At 35.7% G+C, this 12,055-nt stretch overlaps 1 non-coding gene across 1 annotated transcript; it reads left to right on the forward strand.

The window, feature by feature from the left end:
- Positions 1-3,427: 3,427 nt before the first annotated feature.
- Positions 3,428-3,535, forward strand: LOC131183642 (small nucleolar RNA R71). Its single transcript, XR_009151682.1, has one exon. It is a non-coding gene; the product is annotated as a small nucleolar RNA R71 (small nucleolar RNA).
- Positions 3,536-12,055: the final 8,520 nt, after the last annotated feature.

Genomic DNA, 12,055 nt, shown 5'->3' on the forward strand with positions numbered 1-12,055 from the left:
ACCTTATGTTGTCAAGATTGGAAATATTCTCATGCTTTGAATCCTTTTTACCCATTTTTCTTAGCCTCATCTTGAACCCCATGGCCCCATTACATCCCTAAAAAGACCTTTGATCTCTTGATAGTATTTGCTACATTAGTGGAGATAGGAGTAGGGAATTTGCCTATGGGATTGGAAAATTATCCACTCATTCATTTAATTCCATAACTCTATATAGAGACACTTTGACTATTGATTGTCCTAGAATTTCTTTTGAGCATGACTCTCTCTTTTGATTGGTTGGTTTGGGAATTTTGAATGATAATTGACTTGATGGCTAAGCGGTGAAAGCTTGGATAAGCACTAGATTCTTTGCATTTTGAAGGATGGGTATATGGATTGTTGGTATGGCTAAAGGGGTGTTAAGTTACTTTAATAGGTGATTTTCATAGCTCTTTGGATAAGGCACCCCCTAAAAATTTTGCATCACATTTTAAAGTTTGCTTGAGGACAAGCAAAAGCTTGAGTTTGGGGGTATTTGATGCATACATTTTGCATAATCATTTAGGTTTAATTTCATAGCCATTTTATTTGATTATTAGTTACTTTTAGCTAATTTCATTAGTTATTTAGTTAGTTTTTCATAATTGTCAGTTTTGGATTAATTCGTAATTTTTACTTTGTTTTGTAGGAAAAATGGTGTTTTTGAAGAACTAAAAAGAAATTTTGCCATTGAGGAGTGACTTCTACAGCCAAAGATGTCAAAAATAAGTTTTCAAGTTGAAATATGCATTGACAAAATTGCGCATAACTTGCCGCATAAGCTATGCAGATCCGCATGAGGAGAAGAAACACTGTTCCAACACCTGCCGAATTGTGCATAAGGAGAGTGCATAGCTTATGCAGATTCACGCCTCCCTTATGCACTCTCACGGAATTGTGCATAACCTATGCGCCAAGTCATGCAGTTTCGCATAAGTGAACCAGAAACCAGCCGAAAACTGCATAAGGGACTGCATGACTTATGCAGTCCCACAAAGAGTTCATTAATGAGCTGGCAGAAGATTCCTTTAGAAAATCCCTCCTCAAACACACCATTTTAGGGCTCCATGTCAGAAAATGCTATAAATAGCCCCATTTCCCATTTTAGAAAGGGGGGAAGCAAGGAGAGGAAGAAAAAGAATAGGGGAGGCAGCAGCTGAAGAGTCACTTTCACCTTCCACACTATTTTCAACCAAGATTTGGAGATTTCTTTCCTTTCTTACATTTTTCCTACCTTTCTAGTGCCTAGTTTCTTGTTTCTTAGCTTAGATTAAAGCTTTATTTCCTTATAAACTCAGAATATCTTGTAAATATTATGGATAGTGAGTAGTTTACCTTTGATTCTGGAGTAAGGGATGTAATATTTGAGATATTTTGTGGATTTTGATTGGGTAATCCATATTTTGTGGTCTTAATGAGTTTTATTCATTTCTTGTGTGCTTAATGACATGCTTAGTGTAGGATCCCATTAAGTGATGTTCTTAATCCATGGTTGAGGCACCGAAAGGAGAAGGCCTTGTGATAGATAATCAAGAAATTGGACTTAATTAACTTAGACCTATAAATAGGCTAAGGATTAAGAGGATTCACAGATTAATTAAAGAACCTAATGGGTCTTAATTAACTCTAACTCCACGAAAGTAGGATTAGATTAATTAAGGCACTCTTTGTCTCACTCGAAAGGGTATTCAAAGGATTTAAGAATTAATCTCCTTAAAACCCGTAAGTTTCATAAGATTGGATAACCAATTTAAAATCCCAAAATAGCTTGAATATGAAATCCCGAACTCCGGAATCGCCTTTTTATCTTTGATTAATTTTCAATTAATTGCTTGCCATTTTGAATATTGCCATATTTGAACTTGCTTATTTCAATTTTATGCAATTTTAGTTAAATCATTACATAGTTGAATAGATTATTAATTTTGCACATATAAATTTCATACTCCAATATCCATTCAATCCATTGTTTTAATTTCAAAATTAGTTCAATTTAGTCAACTTTTTATATCAAAAATTCAATCATTAACACAACTCCTCGTGGGAACGATATCTTTTCTATATTACTTGTACGACCCGTGCACTTGCGGTTGGGCCACATCACTCATAGATGGAGAGGGGCATAAGGCTTACACGAGCCCCTAAATCACATAAAGCTTTTATAGAACATGATTCCCCAATGTGGCATAGAATTGAAAAACTCCCTGGATCCTTGAGCTTTGGAGGAAGTTTTCTTTGGAGGATAGCACTGTATTCCTCAGTTAAGGCTACAGTCTCATAGTCTTCAAGTCTTCTTTTGTTTGAGAGAATTTCTTTCAAAAACTTAGCATAAGAAGGCATTTGGGAAAGAGCATCAATAAAAGGCACATTTATATATAGCTTCTTCAAAACCTCTAAGAACTTCCCAAATTGCTTATCAAGCTTGGCTTTTTGAAATCTCTGTGGAAAGGGAAGCTGTGGCTTGTAAGGCTCTGGAGGTATATATTTCTCTTCTTTCTCTCCAACCTCCTCTTTACCTTTTCTTGCACTCCCTTTTTCACTCTTTTATTTTTTATCTCTCTCAACATCTTTCTCATTTTCTCTCTTCTCAACTTTTTCATTCTTCTCAGTATGCACTATTTTACCACTCCTCAGTGTGATGGCATGACATTGCTCCCTTGGATTTTCTGTTTAACTAGGAAATTTCCCCATAGATTTGGTACTTGATGAGCATGCTTGTTGTGCAATTTGATTTTCCAGCATCCTATTGTGTGTTTGCATTTGTTCCAGCCTTGCTTTCATCTCTCTCATCTCTTCGTCATGCTTAGTTTGGTTAGCAAGAATTTGTTGTAATAAAGCTTCTGTGGTAGAACTTTGTTCTTGCTGTTTTGGTAGAGGCACAGGATTTGCATTCTTTTGCTGAAAACTAGGTGGTGGTTGCCTAGGTTGTTGGTATTGATACCCTTGTTGTTGTGGTGAAAAGTTATGAGTTGAAGCTTGATTTTGCTGATTCTCCCATGAAAAATTGGGATGATTCCTCAAAGCATATGAAGGATAATCTACTCCACAGCTCATTGTTCCTTCTGCATAAGTGACTTGTTGAGAACTTCCAGAGCATGATGATGAACTGACTAGCATACTTAAATCCTCCATTTTCTTAGTAAGGACATTAGTGAGTGCATCAAATTTGGCATTGATCATGTTGAATGGATCAAGCTCATACATTCTAGCAACTTGCCTTTTTTGAGTTGGAGTTGACCCTCTTGGACTACTCCATAAATGACTGTTCTTTGTTATTTTCTCTAACAACTCATAAGCTTCATCTTCATGCTTAATGATGAATTCCCCTCTAGTTTGAGCATCAATGATTCCTCTGATAGCATGAGTGACATTTGTGTAAAAATTCTGGTTTATCATCCATTTAGGAATGGCATGATGTGGACATTGTCTCTCCAACTCCTTCCATCTCATCCATGACTCATAAAGAGTCTCATCTTCTCTTGGTCTAAAAGCAATCATTTGATTCCTCAACTCTTGAGTTTTTCTAGGTGGAAAGTATTGGGCAAGAAATGCATCAGTGAGCTGCTCCCAATTTGTAATTGAATTGTGAGGTAAAGAATCAAGCCAATCCAATGCTCTATCTTTCAAAGAGAATGGAAACAATTTTAGCCTTACTGCATCATCAGACACTCCTGGTTTCTTTTGCATGTCGCAGATCATAACAAACTTCTTAAGATGAGTATGAGGATTTTCTGAATGATGACCTCCGAATTGAGAATTCTGAATCATTTGTAGTACTCCAAAATCCATCTTATAACTATTTGCATCAATTCTTGGTCTTGCTATACTCTCTCTTAAGTCATCAAAATGAGGAAATGCGTGATCCATCATACTTCCCTCAGGCACATTAGCATTTACAACTTCTTCACCATGAGCTGCATTTTCATTGTTTCGATCATTTTCAGCATTATCACCACCGATTCCAACTCTTTCCTCAGCCATTTCTTGTTCAATTTTAGCTGCTCTCAATGCTTCTTTTCTTCTTCTGGTTTCTTTCTTGTTGGCTCTACAAAACTTCTCAATTTCAGGATTAAATAATAAGGATGTGTCACTTGCGCTTCTAGCTCTTCTCATAAAAGATTAAGAGTACCTAAAAAAACAAAAAACACAAAATGAAAAGATAACAAAGATAAAACTATAAACAACTAAAATAATCAAGAATTCAATCTTAAACAAACAACTCCCCAGCAACGGCACCAAAAACTTGATGTGTCCCAACCACAAGTGCACGGGTCGTTCAAGTAGTATAGAAAAAGATATCATTCCCACGAGGAGTTGTGTTAATGATTGAATTTTTGATGTAAAATAAAATATGTTAAAATTGTATTTTAATCAAATTAATAAAAGAAATTTAGGAATTTGAAGCATAAGGTATGAAAATGCAAAACTAAATTCAAATAATAACTAATTTAATAATTCGCAAAATAAAGAAATTGATAATAATGAAAATTAATAAAATGAGATTAAACTAAACACTCAAAAGTAAAATTCCAAGCAATAATTGATAAAAGACGATTCTGGAGTTAAGGGTTCATATTTAAGTCATTTTGGGATTTTCACTAGCTAGCCCAATCCATGAAATTTATGGGTTTAAAGGAGATTAATTCTAAAATTCTTTGAAAACTCTTTTGAGTAAGACAAAGAGTGCCTTAATTAACTTAATCCTACTTTCGTGGAGTTAAAATTAACCAAGACCCATTAGGTTCTTTAATCACTCTATTAAAACCCTCTTAACCCTTAGTCTATTTCTAGATCTAAGTTAATTAAGTCCAATTTCTTGATTAACTATCACTTGGTTTTTTCCTTTCGGTGCTTCAACCAAGGATTAAGAACATAACTTAATGGGGCCCTTCATTAAGCATGTGAATAAGCACACAAGAAATGGATAAAACCTCATAAATTTCATTAAATTGGGACTAACCCAGTTCAAATCCACAAAAATAACTAAATATTACATCCCTTACTCCAGAATCAAATGAAAACTACTCACAATCCATGTTTAACACAAGAAATTCTAAGTTAATATGGACATAAATCTTTAATCTAAGCTAAGAACTAAGAAACCCAATACAAGAAAGGTAGGAAATATGCAAGAAATGAAAGAAAACTCCAAATCTGGCTGGAAATGGTGGGAGTGACGTTTTTGACTTTTCAGCTGCTGCTCCTCTTTTTTTGTTTTTCCTCCCCCCTTCTAAAATGGGATAAGGGCCTATTTATATCTTTTTCTCTGACAAGGAGCCCTAAAATGGTGTGTTTGAGGTGTGATTTTCTGAGGGAATCTTCTACCAGCTCATTATGAAGTCTTTTATGGGACTGCATAAGTGGACTGCATAAGTTATCTGATCCCTTATGCGCTTCAGTTCTGGCTCTCTGTGCGAAACTGCATGAGAAGGGTGCAAGACTGTATAAGTTATGCAGTTTTTCGTGAGGTCGCATAAGCAAGGCACGAATCTGCATAAGTTATGCGGCAACTTATGCAGATTTCGGCAAGTTTGGGACATTGTTTCTTCTCCTTATGCAGAACTGCACAACTTATACGGCAAGTTATGCGTAAATTTGGCCAATGCATACTTCAACTTTGAAACTTGTTTTTGACATCTTTGGCTGAAGAAATCACTCCTCAATGGCAAAATTTCTTTTTAGTCCCTCAAAAACACCATTTTTCCTACAAAACAAAGTAAAATTAAAAATTAATTCAAAATTGGCAATTATGAAAAACTATCTAAATAACTAATGAAATTAGCTAAAAGTGACTAATAATCAAATAAAATGGCTATGAAATTAAACCTAAATGACTATGCAAAATGTATGTATCAGCTGGGTGGACATGAGAAAGGTTTGGTGGCAACTCTAACTGATAGGCAACTGCTCCCACTCTGTCCATGATCTTAAAAGGTCCTATATAATGGAGTGCCAATTTGCTCTTTCTTTCCAAATCTCATAACCCTTTTCATAGGAGAAACCTTCAAGAACACGGTCACCCATTGCAAATTTTACATCTTTCTACCTTGGATCTGCATGGATGGTTAAAAATTTTTATGTCTATCTGCCCCTGTCGTAGTATGCCAGCTACCATCCTCCTTCTGAGTCTAAACCATCACATCTGACTACTCGTTTACCCCTCTTTTTTTTTTGTCATCTCTAGTACTCATTATAACTACACTACTCTCGATTTGATATCTGATAACTTTAATCAACTTTGGCGCTTACCTCACTTTTATTACGCCCTAACGTGTCTCTTAGTGACTTCAGTCCTCATTGCTTTGTTTCAATAATCTCTGTTCCCTAAAAACATGACTTATGTTCCTTACCCTTTAGTATCCTATGAAATGCTTTCCTGTAGCACCTATCATATACATCTCGTTTGAAACCTTTACTTGTCCTATGACCTCAATGGTCAATACCTATAAATCTTCTCACTCCCATGATATTTCAAGTTTTCAATCTCTTTTATGTCATTACTAAGGTCCTTAGACCAACTCTTATCCATCTTATGTAACTAGTTATGTAGAGCTCCATCCAAGTGTCAAGCGTACCCTACACCACTTATCAATATTGGAAAGTGAACTGGGTCTCTGCTCTTATAGGACAAATATATTTGTATTCCCTAACAACCTAGTTAATGCAACTTTATCGTTTCCCACTCCTTCTCTGGAATGGAAATATCTAAACTTCTTCCTAAAGCTTCTTAGTATGTGGCCTACTTCTGACACATTGACACTTAGATCGAGGCTCTACTACTCTTTTAATCTATCATCTCATAATAACTTGTTTCAAACATCTCTTAGTGTGTTCCTAGCATACCTATTCCTTCTTATCCTCATCATTATAACTAGCTCTACCAAGCTTTCTTCCTATCCTTTGGATCTTATCCAATTTCTTTTTCTATTTCTGCTATAGTTGATATCTTTTCAACATGCTGTACTTATTCCTTAATCTTAGTCCTATCTCACCCTTACATCTTTTCCTTCAAGGATGTCCATCCCATCATCAAATTTAGCTTTTTTTTTTTTATTTTATTTCTTAGTCTTATCTTGGTTACTAGGAAAAGTTAGAATTCTTAGTCTTATTGTTTATTTCTTTTTTTTTTTAATTTCTTAGTCTTATCTTCAAGAATTCTAACTTTACGATTGACTCCTACCAGCACATTCTTCACATTACGTAACACTTGTAATTAACCATAGAAAATTCTTTTTGTATCCCCTTTCCCAACTTACCTATTAGAACATTATCATTCCCTACCAGTCTTAGTAGGAAATTGCTCATCCTGGATGGATAGGAGCCCCAGAAATTATAAGTTTCATCTGAACTAACACGGCAGTGGGAAATAAGTGTCATGCCTTAATTCTGAACAAGATACTTCACGTGTTCATTCTCCTTAATATAATTACATATACTGCCCATAGCTTTCCAAACTTCAGCCTCAAACTTTCCCATTAGCAACAATTCCATTCACTGTAACTCATTAGCAAATAGCACTTCCTCCAGCTTATAGTTCAAAAGGGTTGTAAGCCCTAGTAACTAGCTTGATTTAACTCCTGTTACCTCTCTGATCATTCTTTCGTATTTAACATTAGGTACACCGTTATCATCATTTTCGCCTCAAAAGATTGGATATGTACTAACGCACATCAAATTTTCAATTAATTGGGTCACTTTGACACAACCTCTCTTCTTAACATAATCTCATAGAATCGAAACACTAGCCAATTTGAAAAGAAAGAGAAATGTTCTCCCACCATTTATGGTATACCATTGTTTGATAAACAAGGTTTAGCTCATACCTCATAGTATCCCTTTGTAGTTTCATTATTTCTTTGTAATTATTATGCTTTATTACAAGATATCAGTTGTATCTATCATTTATTATACTGTTATCCTGCCTGACATATCATCTTAGAATTTACTATTTTCTTTTTACTCTCCATTTATCTTCCATACTTATAATTATTTGTCCAATGCTCCTTATACTTGGTTATATTCTAGAAGATAAAAGCACTCACAGATTCTTTCAGATCTACTCCAATCTTACCAACAATCACTCCTCTAATCCATGTACTTATCAATATCTTATAATTACACCTATACCTATCTTGTCCTATTCTGACCTTTACTAGCGTTCTACTACATATTATCATACTATTATTTATTTATTTATTATTACTCTTTTTTTTTACATAATTATCCTATCGATCACACTGAAAATATCTGTTTAACTCCAATTTTAGACTCTAGGTCTCACCACTCTAAATTTTAATATCAAGCCTCTGTGACAATATCCCTCATCTTGCATATTTATATCCCTTATGTTGACTTTTATACTGATCTTGCTTCTTTATCTGACAATACAATTCAAGTTACCACAACACGCTCAACAGTTACTACCTACTTTGGTCGCACACCTCACTTAATTTCCATTATACTGTCAACAACCAAAAGGATTCTTATGTCCTTGCCCCATTATCCTACCTTGGGGGTAGAAAACAGATAAGGTCTAATCCAGATCCTGTGACTCTAAGCTCTAGGCTCAGGCTCCTAACACTACATCAATTATGACCTGCTCTAAGTCCTGTACTTCTGGGTTCCATAACTTAACAATGTTCTTCCTAATGCCATCCTTTTCCACGCTCTCTATCCTTTTTTTTTTTTTTTTATCTTGTTTACCCTTCCTAGAACCACATTCACCTCCTCGGTATTTTGGCTTTATTCTTCCTAATCTTATCCTAATCTGTTTTTCCAGTTTATTCTTTAGCCAACTCTTTTTATCTTACCCAAATCCGAACTTTCACTCTTCCATCCTTTAGCTCTATTTTCTTTTTGAACCTGATTGTCATATCGGAAATTTATACCTTTCCACTATCCCTACCATGTCATCTATACCTTAATGTTACTCAGAATTGATCCTCTAACTACCCTAGCTCGACTTCTAGTGGCATTCAAGCTATCTCTCCTACTGCATTTGAACCGCACTCCATATATATATATATATATATATACATACATATTCTATGATTTATCGATGCTAACTTTTGTCCTTTTTCTTTTACTTTATTTGGAGTATACTTTAGTCTTAAGCATTAAGAAGCTAAGGATGAACTTAGGGAATAGCAGTCATAATTCTCCTGCATGATCTCTGTTCTTACCCTTTTGTACTACCCCCTACTACCTTAGGGAAGGGATCTGTAGCAACTCTAATTTTTCATATCCATTTAATTAGCTGAAACTTAAAATACTAGGTACCCAAACCCGTCATTCAATTTAAAGGTTTACATACATCTTGATCTTACATCTTATGATTCCTACATGGAACTTGTACCCTCTCCAGAATACCTAAGCTAACAACTCTATATCTCATGCTACAGTCCCATCTGGGACACTACTTCACAAGTCATCATTATCAATAATAACCTTCGATCCCTTCTGAAAAGATAGGACTATACCCTAACTTACTGCAATAAAGGTACTACATTTACCACCTTACCAAAACCATGTCAAATTAATGACTCTTTTATCATATCATAGCTCTGTAAATCATCAATTCATAGTTTTGACCTTCTCTAGGTAGTAGGGTTTTACTTTACACCTTGCTGATACACACAAGATATACTATTCTCACTAAGCCCTAAGCAAAACATCTGTCGTACTGCAAAAACCATCCAAAATTCCATACCGAAGACCAGATGGTCTCACTCTATAGATGTCACCTTTACTTTGCAACTAATCCGCAACCTCTGGTCTGATGGTAACTCTTGATGTAACTCGAGCTCATGCTAGGGTAACCGAGTCACTGACTCTAGTTACCAACCAACTGCGACCTTTTGATATTCTAGCTCTAGATCTCTAACCAGAAGTTCCCAACCAAAATAGAGGCCATTCGCAAGCACCCTCATTATGAAGCATCACGGGGATGCATGTAGCTCTACACAATAATCCCATGTTAATACTGTAATCTGCAGCTTACAGCACAAACATCGAGAACATTGCATAGTTACTGCGGTACATCCTAACAGACTAGGTCTCCTAATTTCTTATCTCTCTCGAATCTACTATTATCATAAACTTATTCTGACTGGGTCATCCACTGATGACTGCCAGCAGTGGTATCCTCATCCTTATCTAGGGCAATTGTACTTTTAAGACTCACTTTTATGTACTCGTGCTTGCACGAAATGGGCACACCACTTAAACCCATACTGATAAAAATATAGTATTTATTGGAGTACGTGTTTCCATGGTAGACCTCAATACATCTGCTAAATCTATTTCACGTCACCATGTACTTCACAAAATGAGGTGCTAAACTGAAGCACTCTTATACTAACCGAGGAATAACACAGAATTTAGAAACAAGGATTTATAGAAGGAAACGAAACAGAATCCTATACTCCGCATGTGAACTCCTAATTGGACTCTTCTTAAAGCTTTAGACATGTACTTCCCATAAATCTGGAGCCTAAGCTCTGATACCACTCTTGTCATGATCCAACCTATGGGCCGGATTGGCACTAGGACCTGGACTGGCAAAAAGCCTCCGAAGCAAGTAGTAAGCCTTACTGTTCTTAAACTCATGACCAGGCCCACAATTTAGGCCCAATATGCATATAAAATAATTTAAATTAAATTGTTATAATTTTATTTCGAGCCAACTTCACCCAGTAATTATCAGAAACTAAAATTAGGAGAGCTCAGCTCAACCCTGTTACATCATTTATAAACTATTTAAAACTCATAAAAATTTTTCATTTGTTAATACAAAAACTTAAATTCATGCAGTCCCTGACAAGATTGATGCTACTACTAGTACATGCGGAGTTCTAAATTACAAATTTAGATAATAATAATACAGTTAAGTAATTTTTTTCATAACCTATGAGGAAAGGAACAGGTTATTCTGAAATAGGTCTCCTCCTATAGCCTGAAAAAATATGGTGAACAAGAGTGAGTGTTCGACTCAAAGAGTAAAATACCAATTTTAACCATAATCTCTATAGCTATCTAAAGCTAATGCACCCTGTAGAGTGAAATACAACATAGTCATAATTTTCATACAATTCATATCATAACAGTAAAAAGGCAAATTTAGAGCACTCACACACCCAACACTGTCAAACAATACACATATGGGAGCTGATCCCCCTATATAGCCCTCTTAATCCAACCTCTGCCAGCGAGTGTCTCTCAAGCCGGACTTTCGCTTAATAAACCAAATGCAAGATCCCAGCGAGTGTCTCTTAAGCCATGTCTACCCCGAAGGACGGGGTCCCAGCGAGTGTCTCTCAAGCCGTGTCTACCCATCCTGTCCATGTCCAATACCATACCACACACACGCCACGCACATACACTGCTCCAAATTACCACAAACAACATCCATGGCACTTCAACAATTATGAATGCAATATAAAACGTGCCTAGTGTTTAACTACATAGATACATATTTATAAGTGATGCATGGGCATGCTTAAACATATAATAATATCAAAATTATAATTAAAATTAATATTTTATTCACAAACTTGAACCGAGGTCACTGCAGCGGAAGGAGGCTGTCCCGACTCACCTGACAATTTCATTGCAATTATTTAATACATTTGATTCAATACAAACTAAGAAAAGACCAAAGATGTCCTAAGTCGTGCTGAAAATCTGGCAGAATCTCTGTAACACCCTCACTGTAGCAATTTCCGTACATTCTACTGTTCAGGTGACCGATGTTTGTCCGGACAGCTAGAATGACTGGAAAAATATTTACACTAAAGTGAGGAGCTATAATTAACTCAAATATTAACAAGAAAAATGTAGGCAAATTTTAGAAATAAAATACAACCCAATTAAATGAGCCGATACCCTAGCGATGGGTAACCCAATGGGAAGTTACGGTCCTCGCAGCTAGGAGCCCTAAACCTGAGAGAAAATTCATAAAATAATTTTTGGGACTCCAGAGAAGAGTCATTGAGGTTTCTATGGCATTAGAATGCTAAGAAAAGGCTTAGAAAAA

This window comes from Hevea brasiliensis, chromosome 9, assembly GCF_030052815.1.
Source record: "Hevea brasiliensis isolate MT/VB/25A 57/8 chromosome 9, ASM3005281v1, whole genome shotgun sequence".
Lineage (NCBI taxonomy): Eukaryota > Viridiplantae > Streptophyta > Magnoliopsida > Malpighiales > Euphorbiaceae > Hevea > Hevea brasiliensis.